The sequence below is a fragment of the Hyla sarda genome, chromosome 6, assembly GCF_029499605.1.
Source record: "Hyla sarda isolate aHylSar1 chromosome 6, aHylSar1.hap1, whole genome shotgun sequence".
NCBI classification, from domain to species: Eukaryota; Metazoa; Chordata; class Amphibia; order Anura; family Hylidae; genus Hyla; species Hyla sarda.
This window is the reverse complement of record NC_079194.1, coordinates 98,457,307-98,471,684: the sequence shown is the minus strand read 5'-3', so window position 1 is coordinate 98,471,684 and position 14,378 is coordinate 98,457,307. Positions and strand designations below refer to the sequence as shown.

The following is a 14,378-nucleotide window of genomic DNA, read 5'->3' as shown; positions in this document are numbered from 1 at the left end:
ACCAGTTTGGCAGTATGCTTCGGGTCATTGTCCTTTTGGAAGACCCATTTCCACCCAAGCTTCCTGGCTGATGCCTTGAGATGCTTCACTATTGCCACATTATCTTCTTTTCTTATGATGCCGTCTATTTTGTGAAGTGCACCAGTCCCTCCTGCAGCAAAACAACCCCACAACATGATGCTGCCACCCCCGTGTTTAACATTTGGGATGGTGTTCTTAGGCTACACAATATGGCAGCACAGTACATCCTATATAGGTAAACCAATACAAGGTATCATCCAATGTGAGGGTGGCCATGGCTGTAGAATTCAATTAACATACAGAGAAGAGCTGAGGGTTGCCATTTAGTACAGCTCATTGTAATCTAATGTGATCTCTGTGATTTTATAAAACCCGGTAGCTGTAAGGCATGCTGTCAGTTGTAGTTCCAAGACAGCTGGTGAACCACAGGTTGGAGACACTGGCCCTCATTTACTAAGAGTGGAGTGTCGATTTGTGTTTTTGCAAGTCCTTTACTCCTTTTTCTGATGCTATTTACTAATCTGTCGCCCAATTTCCCTTTCTTTCTGTAGCAGTTTTTTTTCTGTCGCACAAAATGTATTCTGTGCAACAGAAAAAAGTCTCTGCAAATTCTGATTACATTAGTGCTTGTACTACTACCCCCATCATGGAACAGGGTCTGTTCCATGTTGGGAGTAGTAGTAGATGGGCTGAGGGATTGATCGCACCAGGTCTCACTTCTGAGACCCGATCCGATCAGATGTTCTTAAGCAGGGGAGCGGGCGGCATGGTCCGATCCCCTGCAATGTACAATAAACTTTCATTTTTAAATTCCCCACCAAGGAGCCAATCAGGGCTCCCGGCAGGGTTTTAATATAGAAGAGCTGTGGTGGGCAAAGATGTATAGGGGGGGGGGGGGGGGGGGTATATATCTGGCCCCTCCAGTGTTTCTATATATCTTTCCCCTGCTGCGCTATATCAAACTTAGTGCCCGCTGTGCTTGAATAAATGTACTGCCCCCCCAGCGCTATTATATATCTATACTGACCCCCGCTGCGCATATACTGACCCCCCTGTGCATATTTTTATATACACTGCCCCCCCCCCCCCCCCACCCAGCTGCGCATATTTATATTCATGCTCTCCCTCCCCTGGCTGCCAATGAATGAAAACTCTATTTGCGGCGGAGCGGAAGGCTGCTGCCCGCTCTCGCTGCTAAGAGTTTGTCATTCATAGTGGGCAGCAGCTGCATATCATGCTGTGGGGGTCATACATATGGATATATGTCTGACCCTCACAGCATACATATACAAATGCCGGCTCACCGCTATGAATGACAAGTAAGCTATTCGGAGCAGCAGCACGAGCCTCCGCTCCCTGCACTGCTTTACTTGTCATTCATAGCGGTGAGCCGGCATTTGTATATGTATGATGTGAAGGTCAGACATATATCCATATGTATGACCCCCACAGCATGATATGCAGCTGCTGCCCACTATGAATGACAAACTGTTAGCAGCGAGAGCGGGCAGCAGCCTTCCGCTCCGCCGCTAATAGAGTTTTCATTCATTGGCAGCCAGGGGAGGGAGAAAATATGAATATTAATATGCGCAGCTGGGGGGTCAGTATATATATAAATATGCACAGCGGGGGTCAGTATATGCGCATCGGGGGTCAGTATAGATATATAATAGCGCTGGGGGGTAGCACATTTATTCAAGCGCAGCGGGCACTAAGTTTGATATAGCGCAGCAGGGGGAAAGATATATAGAAACGCTGGAGGGGCCAGATACATCTTTGCCCACCACAGCGCTTCTATATTAAAACCCTGCCAATAGCCCTGATTGGCTCCTCGGTGGGGAATTTAAAAATTATAGTTTACTGTACATTGCAGGGGATCGGAACATGCCGCCCGCTCCCCTGCTTAATAACATCTGATCGGATCGGGTGTCAGAAGTGAGACCCGGTGCGATCAATCCCTCAGCCCCTCTACTACTACCCCCAACATGGAACAGACCCTGTTCCATGCTAGGGGTAGCAGGATTCACTCCATTTTGAGGAATTTACCGACAGCTCTGAGCTGTCGGTTTTCTGTGAAGCAAAACTCACAGATTTTCCTGTGAGTTTTCTTCACACTCGTAGTGTTTTTTCTCGTTTTGTCGGGAACACGCCCCTTTTGTCGGGAAAAACGCCCTTTTGTTCTTTTTTTTTTCACTCTGAGTGATTTTGTTGGGTTGTACGCCAGATTCTGGCGCAAATTCTGGCGGAAAGCCTGACAAAAAGTGTCGGGATCCTGTTAGTAAATGAGGGCCACTGTCTTAGTTTACTATCTGAACTGCCAGTTGTGTTGGTGCACTAGATGCGCATGTTCCGCTCTGCTATATCACTCCAAGACTTCAGCCAGTACATAGTAATGTGCATAATTCTTCAGAACCCAAGGAAGCAGCTCTCAGTCTATACAGCTGTCACATTTAAATCCTCAGTGCAGATTACTTAACGCTGCCCCTGTTAGGAAGTCCATTTATCCATTAACTGACTTTCTTACTTAGTGGAGAACAGCTTAAAGCAGACGTGCAATTACCCATGCACTTTAGACTCCGAGAAGTATATGCAGATCTGATGCCCAATGTGATCTGAAACCTTTCTGGAAGTGATGCTAGATCAATATTTAGACTGTTTAAATGCTGGATATTTTGTCATTGTAATGTCAGGACAAATAGTCAATTGTCATCAACTCATCAGATCTATTCATCAGATGTATGTAAGTAAATAATGTCACTTGTAAGTCTTTCACCTGTTGTTAGAATTTCCATGTTAATATGGGGCTTCTATGTTCATATACACACAGATATATATATATATATATATATGTGTGTGTGTGTGTGTATTGGACCACAGCAAATCCATATATATTGACTGGCCATTGACTGGCCTTACATTGGGTGGTGCCCTGTGTGCTACCTTCTGTTGGCACCCCCTTGTGTACAAACATCAAATTAGTACAGTGCCCAAGTAACAGTTCCATATAATTTGCTTACTAACATTTTCTACAGTTACCTAAATAGAAGTGCTGCTAGCATTTTACATTGCATACATGAGTATATATATCCTTATACCCAATGTTTTAATATTAACATACAGTGGTCAAATAACAGCTTCATACAAAAAGTTATCAGAGGAATGGTATCAGTGTCTGTGGCGCTCTCTCTCCAACAGCAGCTGCATATGCATCCTGTGGCCATATAGGCCATCCACCCCATAAAGTTCAGCCCATGTAATCTAACTGTAAGACATAATCAACTGGAATGTTAAATACAACTTTATATAAAAGTTCTGTAAACAAAGATTTTTCTATTTATTTATAATATTTTTTTCTTTTCTTGCTATTTAAAAAAAAACTATAGAAAAAACTATTTGAATTGTATTTATTTATTTATTTATGTATTGATTTATTTATTTTTATGCCTATACATTTTGAGTCAAATTCTGGTGATTTGTCCAGAGGGCACAAATATGATATTCATCATCACAAGACATCAGAGGATCATTATGACCCTTTATTTAGAGTGATACTTTTGATACTTACGTATGAGATAGAACAATAAAAAAAAGGTTGGCATTAAGGGACAGATATTCAGCCAACTTCCCAAAATTTGTTTTAGGAGGATTTACTTGATATAGACATTGGAACTGATTCAAACTCAATTGGCTGTTTTGGATTAATAGGGGAGCAGGGACTCTTGTCAAAAGACAAGAGTCTCTGCTCCTATACTTACTAAACAGTGAGGTAGACACTGTTTGCTTTACTGCTCAGTTCACATTAGCTGGGCTAGGTAGAGAGCGCTCAACAAATAAACAAATGTGAACAGAGCAGCAAAAGTGTTATCCTGGGAGGTGCAACTCCTAGGTTCATGGAAGAACAATGGAACTGTTGACACTCCACCAGCCCCATTGATCTTCCACAGACCTTGGAGATATGCCTCCAGGGATACCACTGCTTTTCCTGTTGGGTAGAAGTAGAGCAGCAGCAAGTGACCATTTAATTATTACAGGCATTACACAAAACTAAAGGAAGGCGAGCAGATAGATTGATGATAGTTCAATAATTTTTATTGAGTTTTTAACATATTAACATTAAGTACATACAGTCAAAAGGTATAGAATGTGGCAAAAAAAAGTATTGAATGATATCAAACATTAGCATAACTGTTCAAATAAAAGCTCAGAAAGCTTGTGGGGATTCTGCTTGTTGCATTGAATTGCTTTGCTACCGCTGTGTGTAAATTATTGTTTTACTATTAGTCTTCTATGATAGTTTCTGTGGTAGATTGTAGAATATGAGTAAAGAATAACATAAATTTATTCCACAGTTTACCTTTTTTTTTTTATGCAAATCTTTGGTATACTCTCTCGGACCCCTAGATAGATTGATGATAGTAAAATCCCACAAGGTTTTATACATATGCTCTTCTCTGTTTTATTTTCTTTAGATTTGGGTTTAAACCCTTAAGGACGCAGTGTTTTTTCATTTTTCATGCTGTACACCTATGATTGATAGATATTACATATAGAGTCTAATAGCATCCCCGCTTAAAATAATCCATTCCTAAATTTATAATGGGTTTTACTCATGATTTATGCATTATATACATCTAATTTGGAAAGCATAACCTAAACTTGGATCAACCTAGCTTGACCCTTTGTTATCAGCACTTCAAGTATCAAGCACTTACTTGGCTTTTACATTTATGTGTTAAATGAACACTGTCATTTGCAAAATATTTGTATATAATGTGTATAATAACATTATATGTATATCTGTAATATTCATTGCTTTAAAAAATGGTATATTTGTGGAAAAATGCTTTCCCTGCAGCTATTGCCCGCTAGAACCAAATACAGGTGTGGGCAGGGCAAGCAGGGCCCTGTGCACTGAGGACAAGCAGGGCTCTGTACACTGAGGACAAGCAGGGCTCTGTACACTGAGGACAAGCAGGGCTCTGTACACTGAGCACAAGCAGGGCTCTCTGTGCACTGAGGACAAGCAGGGCTCTGTACACTGAGGACAAGCAGGGTTCTGTGATTAAGGACAAGCAGGGCTCAGTACAGTGAGGACAAGCAGGGCTCTGTACAATGAGAAAAAGCAGGGCTCTGTACACTGAGGACAAGCAGGGCTCTGTACAATGAGAATAAACAGAGCTCTGTACACTGAGGACAAGCAGGGCTCTGTGCACTGAGGACAGGCAGGGCTCTATACAATGGGGACAAACAGGGCTCTGTACACTGAGGACAAGCAGGGCTCCGTACAGTGAGGACAAGCAGGGTTCTGTGATTAAGGTCAAGCAGGGCTCAGTACAATGAGAAAAAGCAGGGCTCTGTACACTGAGGACAAGCAGGGCTCTGTACAATGAGAATAAACAGAGCTCTGTACACTGAGGACAAGCAGGGCTCTGTGCACTGAGGACAGGCAGGGCTCTATACAATGGGGACAAACAGGGCTCTGTACACTGAGGACAAGCAGGGCTCCGTACAGTGAGGACAAGCAGGGTTCTGTGATTAAGGTCAAGCAGGGCTCAGTACAGTGAGGACAAAGAGGGCTCGGTACACTGAGGACAAGCAGGGCTCTGTACAATGAGAACAAACAGGGCTCTGTACACTGAGGACAAGCAGGGTTCTGTGATTAAGGACAAGCAGGGCTCAGTACAGTGAGGACAAGCAGGGCTCGGTACACTGAGGACAGCAGGGCTCTGTACAATGAGAACAAGCAGGGCTCTGTACACTGAGGACAAGCAGGGCTCTGTACGCTGAGGACAAGCAGAGCTCTGTACACTGAGGACAAGCAAGGCTCTGTACAATGGGAACAAGCATGGCTCTGTACACTGAGGACAAGCAGGGATCTGTACACAGAGGACAGGCAGGGCTCTATACAATGGGGACAAGCAGGGCTCTGTACACTGAGAACAAACAGGGCTCTGTACACTGAGGACAAGCAGGGTTCTGTGATTAAGGACAAGCAGGGCTCAGTACAGTGAGGACAAACAGGGCTCGGTACACTGAGGACAAGCAGGGCTCTGTACAATGAGAACAAGCAGGGCTCTGTACACTGAGGACAAGCAGGGCTCTGTACACTGAGGACAAGCAGGGTTCTGTGATTAAGGACAAGCAGGGCTCAGTACACTGAGGACAAGCGGGGCTCTGTGCAGTGAGGACAAGCAGGGCTCTGTGAGGCTCTGGAACATGCTCCTGGTTCACTCAGCAGTCTCATTGTAAGTAAAGAGCCTGCACAGGGCCCGCTTGTCCCACCTACACTTGCTATATCTTGTCCCAGCTGAGACATACAGGCAGTAGCTGCAGGGACAGCATTTTGTCACCCAAAAATATATAAAAAAAAATGTTAACAAATGTATATTACAAATCTACATATAATGTTATTATCTACATTTTATGAAAAGTTTTGTGAAAATGACAGAGCCATTGGATTTTACTTTGAGAGGTGATTTAATAAATGCTGAAGGGATTATAATTCTTGAATAAGAGCGTTGGATTGCCAGCTTTCAGTTCTTATATTTCGCTCTAAAGTTTTAAGATAAAATCTGTTCAGGCCGAAGGGATAGAGAGGACGTCCTCTGCACACAGGTGGTCAGTGCAGGTAAAATCCGATAATTGAATGAACAGCTTCACAGAGAAGCAGAGAGGGGGATTATGGGATGATTGGCTTTCACTCTATGGCACTTAATAGCATTTGACCACCTGTGTGCACAGGGCTTTTTTTATACTTAAACTTTAATTGACTGTCAGAGTTTTTTTTTAACAGAGTTATAGACCAGTTATTTTACTCAAAAGCTCTAGCCGTGACTTGACTAGTATGTAATATTGGTTTGCCCATGTTTGTCTATACAGGCTGTTCTATGGCTGGTGCGTGCAGAGGAATATTCAGTACGTGTATACTTCTTGGCCTTTTGGCTAAGAACAAGTGTAGTATCTGTTCTTACCAGTGTATGATGGTGGCCCTAAATTCCGGTGTGGGGATCGGTGTTCCGGTACTGGTGCTGAGGAATCAGCTCACCAGCTGCCCCAATGTGACCTGTTCGCCATGAGGCAGGGAGGGTGTTTAGTGCCTCGGGGAGTGGTGAGTACCGGCTCACTGAGTTGAAGCACTGGCACCATGAACTCTTCACCTTGTGACACTCACCTCTTGATTCCAAGCCTTCCAGGCTAGGATCAGAGAAATTTTTATAGATCTGGCCGGATGTCCAGGCAGTTTACCTGTGCACATTTATTTATTTCTTTTTGTCACTGTGTCACTTTTTGCGTGTTGTGTGTCCACAGGATTGTTAGGATGCAGTAGCCCTTCTGGGTGTCCCTCCTAGCGATCTAGGGGAGGTGTGTGTGTGGGCATCAGGTCCGCACCTCCCTGCAAAAAACCTGGGTACTCCTGCATGGGCAGGGTACCGACTGTTTAAAGCTCTGCAGGCATATATCTTGGTTGACACCGGGAGCATTTGTGGTCCCTTGGTAGCTTTGGCAAAAAGCGACTTGGAATCTCGCAGGTACCTTTTGGTCCAGAGGTGAAGGGTAAGGTTTGTTGGGGGGCCTCTCTCCTGTAGTAGAAGGGCTTGCGATGGACCGCATCCTTTGTGCACAGTTTTTTAGAACAGGTTTTGCACTTTTTCTTGCACCTTGGGTGATTCGAGAGCACGGTCCCCGGCTCTTAAAAATCTAATCTGGTCCAGTGTGAGCTGAATGAATAACAGTGGTGAAACGGTAAGGTGTGCTTGGTCCCAGAGGTTGCAAACAAGCCACTTTGCCATGACTAGGTTAGGCTATATTTGCAACTGCATCAAAAGCAAATAAGAGATGTACAACCAACAGATTGGATACATGTAAAATAATATCAATGGGGCAGATAGGGGATAACTAGCTGATCTGTGGGAGTCTGACAAATGCAATACCCACCAACCATAAGAATGAAGGTCAGTTGTCCCCTGAGTAAATTAGGCAGTAGCGCTCTTGTTAGCACCACTCCCCTTACTGTCTAGAAGACTTCTGAACATTGTCAAGCACCAAACTCAGCAAGGCTGAGAAGTCCCATAGAAAACAAATGAAGTGATGGCCAAGTATGCATTCTGCAGCTTCATTAAAGAGGTAGTCCACCCCTAGACATCTTATCACCTATCCAAGGATTGGGGATAAGATGTCTGATTGCGGGGGTCCTGCTGCTGGAGACCACCGCGATCTCTCCTGCAGCCCCTCGAGTCATCAGCTGTACAGAGCTAAGTTTGCTCTGTGGCTGATGACTCACGATACAGGGGCCAGTGGTTCGGGATGTCATGGCCCGCCCCCTCATGATTTCACGTCCCACCCCCTTAATGCAAGTCTATGGGAGGGGGCGTGGCCTCCATATACATGAATGGAGGGGGCATGGCGTTACATCACGTCCCCAGTCCCGGAAACTGGAGACGCAGCCCCGCATAGAATGCGGGTGCTGCATGAAGATTGTGGGGGGGGGGTCACAGCGGCTGGCCCCTGCGATCAGACATCTTGTCCCCTCTATTTTGGATAGGGGATAAGATGTCTTTGGCTGGATAACTCCTTTAAGTTTGTGGGCTGTTGTGCAACTTTGGTTTGCCTCTGAACGAGGGTTCTGACATTTAGGATAAATGCACACAGGCTGATTCGCTGCAGGTCTTCTGCACGGAGATTGGCGCTGCAGCAAAGTAAATGTGATTTTTATCATCTCATCTACACACACAACATAATTCAATGAGAAAGGTAAAATCCCCACAAAAACTGCAACATTTCCTCACCAATAATTCTGCAATTAAATTTGCACCAAAATCTGCATGAATTTTCATGCAAATCTGCTGCAGATATTTTGGCAGCAAATCTGTCTAGTGGGTGTATACCCTTAGGAGATTCTGCCATCTGGCATATGTACATTGTAGACCCCAGTGTTTGTCATGTTATGATGCCCATATTCCTATCTAATCAGAGAAGATGAGATGCCAGTGGTCATGGTATTCAGTCAGTATTTATGTATGAAGATGATCCTTGACTATGCCAAAATCTGCAGCAATATTGAACCTCCTTTGAACACTGAAGCCTCTATTCAAGCCGGTCTCCTCATCTCCATTTCTAAGATTTTTATTTAATTAGGACCAAGTGAGCCGCAGCTCAGATCTATAGCACGGGGAGCCGCACGCATTGCAATAAAAAGGCCGACTTTCTTCACTAATAGAACGTGGCACAGTTTTACAATCTTAAAAGAAGTTCTTGCTTCACATTCTTCACTTTTTTTTTTTTTGCTTACTTCTTATTCGAAAGGAAATTAAAAGCCGCAGCAGGGGTCTCTCAGTACGTGAAGTGCAGATCATATATATTTCTTTCTAAATCATTGTATTTACGGTAACTCCATAAATACAGTGATTTGGATTTCGAAACTGAAGCAGTGCAACACATGAGCCATACAATGAGCGCCATTCAGGAAAAGTATTTGAATAGTGTACAATAGAAACAAAAAGGAAGGAATCTAATTTATATTGATCAGGTGAATAGAGATGTGAAAGACCCTTAGAATAATTTATCTATTAAAGGGCCTCAAATCCTCAAAATGATTTAGTATATAGAGGTTTAAGTATAGTAATATAACACATTACTATTTTGAATATCTTTCCAAAACCAAAGAATTTTTGGGATTTTGAATAGCATTCTAAAGAGTGAGAAAAAATCATAGTCTCGGTAATGGCTAAAAATGCAGCTATTGTTTGGAGTGGAGGTGTTCATCCTAGTCCCAAAGTCCCTACTGCGTTGGCATCACAATTGTGCCCTCCATGACACATATACGTTGATGCCAACTTATACGAGCAGACGCAGGCCCTATTAACTTCAATGGCTTAAACACAGTATGGACTGTAAATTCAAGTAGAAAAAAGACATGGTCGCACATCTACATGTTGCATTTTGATCTAATTGTTTCTCAGCATAATTCAAAAACTAACAGGTTGTTAGTATACATTTTGATCAAAAGGTACAAGCCCACTCGCCACTTCACGGACACCTATTTAGAGTGGGTCCCTAACGTCCCTAGCATAAAATGGCGTAGCACTGGGCGGCGACCGCCACCGCCGCAGCACCAGTGCCCACAGGGGGGAACGACCCACTGGCAGAGCAGCCCCAATGCCACTCTAACCAGTCTCTGGGCCGCACCTAGACACGGCGCCATGGCAGCAATGTACGCCGCACAGCACCACACCAGTGTGAACAGGGTGTAAAAGCTCACCATGAGCTCCCAGTCAGACTGGGAGGCTGCTAGGAATGAAAAGGCCCTTGTGTAGCTAACTACTACTTATGTAGGGTTGGGCTGAGGGGGTGGTGCAGAGTGCAGACACAGGTTAAAACAAAAAAAAGAGGGGATAGAAAACACAATGTGAATTCAAGTAGAAAAAAGACATGGTCGCACATCTACATGTTGCATTTTGATATAATGGCTTCTTAGCATAAATTCAAAAACTAACAGGTTGTTAGTATGGACTGTACTATGCTACAGACTACATTCAGGTTATTTTCTGAATGTATAGATGTTTTTACTTGGCCACAGAGAGCACAAACATGAAATGAACACAACCCTACATGTTTTCATCTAGATGTTCCTTGAAAACCACCACTGCAGCCTACATATACATTCAGGTCCCAGGCAGTGGTCATCATAATTCAATGAAAAACCTGTAAAAGGAAGTGAAAAAATATATATATATAAAAATTCAAAAAAACTGTCTTCAGATGCTACAATGGCAGGAACCAGATATGTTACACATAGGGGCAGTATCATTCTAGGCATTAGCTGTTTTTCATCTCGAGTTGAAAAAACAGATGTTAGGTTTTCATTTAGCATAACCCCAATATGGGTTTTAAGTCAGCATCCTAGAACTTTGACTATCCTACAGATCTTTGCTGTTGTGCCCAGTGCTACACTCTTACTACTATGGCTGTGTACCAACCTTTATTCCAAAGCTGGGGATGAGCAGGAGTATATGTCCTATGCAGATGAGAGAAAACAAGTCAGTACTTCTGGGAATAGAATGTTAGGATATTTAGGGAACAACAACTATACATTTTAAAGGGTTTTCTAGGACTATATGTTTGATGGTCCATGATGGAGGGGGAGGGGGGGGGGTGCTAGTCTAGTCCAGGGCCTGTTCTCTGATAGGATTTAAAGGCTCTTCTTCCACATACAAAGTTATGAGTAATATAGATAGCATATTGTAGATTTGTCATCCAGTTACTTATTTCTGCATTAGGACCCAGGCACTTTAAATGATGCAACACATAATACAAGATGGGTGGTGGTAATCCATGTGGGCCTCTTAAAGTAGATCCTTATTTCCTTTTTTCCTGTCTTAGACTCATTTCTCACTACCCTAATGGCTTCCATTCCTAACATAGCCATGACTTAGGGTGTTTTCCCCACATACAGTATCCTGCTTATATAATGTACATATATTTAATTTATATTTGAAGCTGCAGATTTTATGCTTCAGATTTCAAAGAAAACTAAATGACTAAATACAGCTTCAATCTGCAGCATCACATATGTGCAGGATACTGTACATGTGAATACACCCTTAAGAAGTATGACAGATACTTTTTTTTTTTTTTTTTTAAATGAATCCTGATGGAACCTATAGACTCATAATGATTCATAAGGTTCCCAATGGGGTTCCAATGTTTTGGACAGCAAAAATAACAATATTCTTCCTGTCACAAGTTTTTCACCATGTTGAGAATTTACCATACCCAAACTCTAAAAGAATAAGGCTATGTGCACACACTGTAAAATCAAAACAAAACATTGGCAGTAAAATAGGTATAAAAATCAGCCTTTTTTGTTTGTTTTTAAGTAAAAATGTGTTCTAATAGACGGACATAATTCTGACTTTGTATAGTGTGTGAATATGGCCCAATGTTAACCTTACAGCTTTTTAACCAGAGTTTTCTAAACTTTTCACATTGGTGACACCCTTTTTAGACAGTAGTTTGGTGACGCACCCATTGCCGTACCATCAAGTGCACTTATTGCGTTGAGCATCCTAAGACGCACATCACGATACAGTTATTCAGCATCAGCATTACAAAAGTGGCTGCTACCCCTGTGTCATTTCATCACTCCCCTTCATTATCCCTGGGTCACTTCTTCACTCCCTTCATTACCCCCCCCCCTTGATCACCCCCTATACCACTTTATTTCCCTCCTCATCATTCCCTGGGCCACTACATTCCTTCCCCTTCATCACCCACTATGCTACTTTATTACTCCTCCTTGATCAACTACTGTGCCACTTCCTTCCCCCTTGATCCCCTGCTGTGCCACTTTATTCCCCCCTTAATCACCACCTGTAACACTTCATTCCCCCTTATCACCCCCTGTGCCACTTCATTCCCCACCTTGATCCCCTGCTGTGCCACTTCATTACCCACTTTACCACTCGCTGTGCCATTTCCTCCCCCCTTGTTCTTGTCCTTGTTATTCCCCCCCTTTATCCCCCCTGTGCCATTTCACTCCCACCTTTATCAGCCCCTATGCCACATCATGTACCCCCCACCCTCCTCCTCACCCTAATGCCCTGCTGTGCTATATTACTTTTTTAGATGGTCTGTGTCCCCAGGCGCGCTCCAGTAGGCTCAGGTTCAGCCGGTGTCTCGGTGGGTCTGAGCGATGTCCCTCTCTGACGTCCTCCTGTGCTGCTTCCCTGGGTCATCACTGGCAGATCACCTCCAGGCCATAAACTACAAAAAAAAAAACATGAAATAATGATACATTGCATCTATCAATACAGTGAGTGTGGGAATGAGAAGATAAACATTGTAATCTCATTGGTGTCGTATATCTTTAAATGTATGTGCACTTTAGGCTGAAAATTGATTTTTGCCGTAAGTTTTGTAACCCTGTTCCTATTTTTAGACAGTAAATTTGACTCTTCTGTGCGTAATTCCTCCTCTTATTCTAATTGACTCGATTTACTTGGCGATTGTTGCGATCAAGGTTATTTTTACATCACTGCATAATACAGAGACATAAAGTGAAGTACGATAAAGCCAAGACAATACCGTGCATATAGATTTTCCTACATTATGTCCTCTATGTTCAGGTCAATACTCTCTTATTTAGACCTGAATTGCTTTGTCTTTCTACTTAACTCTGACAGGAACATTTATATATTTATATATAAGAAACATAAATATAGAAAGGAACAGAATATAAAATTAAAGGGGTACTCCGGTGTTCCAGTGATCTAAACATTCTGTTCAGAGCGCTCGAAGTCGGAGCCGTGATCCTGATGTCACGGCCACGCCCCCTGGTCACGCACCTCCATTCATGTCTATGGTAGGAGACGTGTCGGGCGACTCACCCCCTACCATAGACATGAATGGAGGGGGTGTGAAATGATGTTATGAGGGGCGTGGTTGTAACCTTTAGAATGCCGGGTGCTGTGGGTGATTACGGGGGGCCTCAGCAGTGGGACCTCCGCGATCAGACATCTTATCCCCTATCCTTTGGATCAATTGCATTCATCTCATTGGAACTAAGTCCTTGTGTCTCCATATGCTCTGGAACAAGATAGACCCTTATGTAAGGAAGAATATTTACATTGTACAAAATGTCAATGTTTTCATCTTGCTGGACTGTCAACAGCCCATCCTAATATTGATCTGTATATGTTTGCTTTGTAGATATTACTGTATATGTATTTATTATCTGCCTTGCTTTACACGTGTGGTTTTTTTTCATGGTAAATGATGAAAATACAATCCATTGAGTATTGGTCATTGGCAGCAAGAAGTAATGATTTTCTTGCAAGAAAAGATTAAAAGAGGTCAGTGGTTAGTATTGTATCCATTTTAACCAGAGCAACATGGAGTTCTTATGTTCTCCTATGTATACAATGGTTTAATTTAGGTACTGCCCTACACTTTCTACACACACCATAAACACACTACTATGTGACAGCAGATAGGATACAATGCTTGGATGTTTTTGATGTATTGTATCCTATACCATTTTCCTCTTTACAACAATTACAGGAGGTGCATTTTGGGGAGCTGGGAAGCTGAAAAAATGTTTTAGAAAATGTAGATAATAATAATATATGTATATTTGTAAAATACATTGGTTAAACAAATTGTATAATTTTGGTGATAAAATGCTGTCCCTGCAGCTATTGCCTGTGTGTTTCTATGAGGAGTCCAAATACAGGAAGTGAGGGCAGAACAGGCAGGGCTCTGTGCAGGCTCCTGGATTGTCAATCATCCTGCTGTGTGTGTCATAAAGCCTTGCACAGAGCCCTGATTGTCCTCAGTGTACAGAGCCCTGCTTGCCCTCA

General features: G+C 42.9%; 1 protein-coding gene and 1 pseudogene across 11 annotated transcripts in view; both read left to right on the top strand.

Moving 5' to 3' along the window:
• CADPS (calcium dependent secretion activator) overlaps positions 1 to 14,378 on the top strand; it is a 560,269-nt gene that overhangs the window by 109,954 nt on the left and 435,937 nt on the right. The gene's annotated exons all lie outside the window — the stretch shown is intronic.
• On the top strand, positions 6,944 to 7,089 carry LOC130277918 (U2 spliceosomal RNA; annotated as a pseudogene).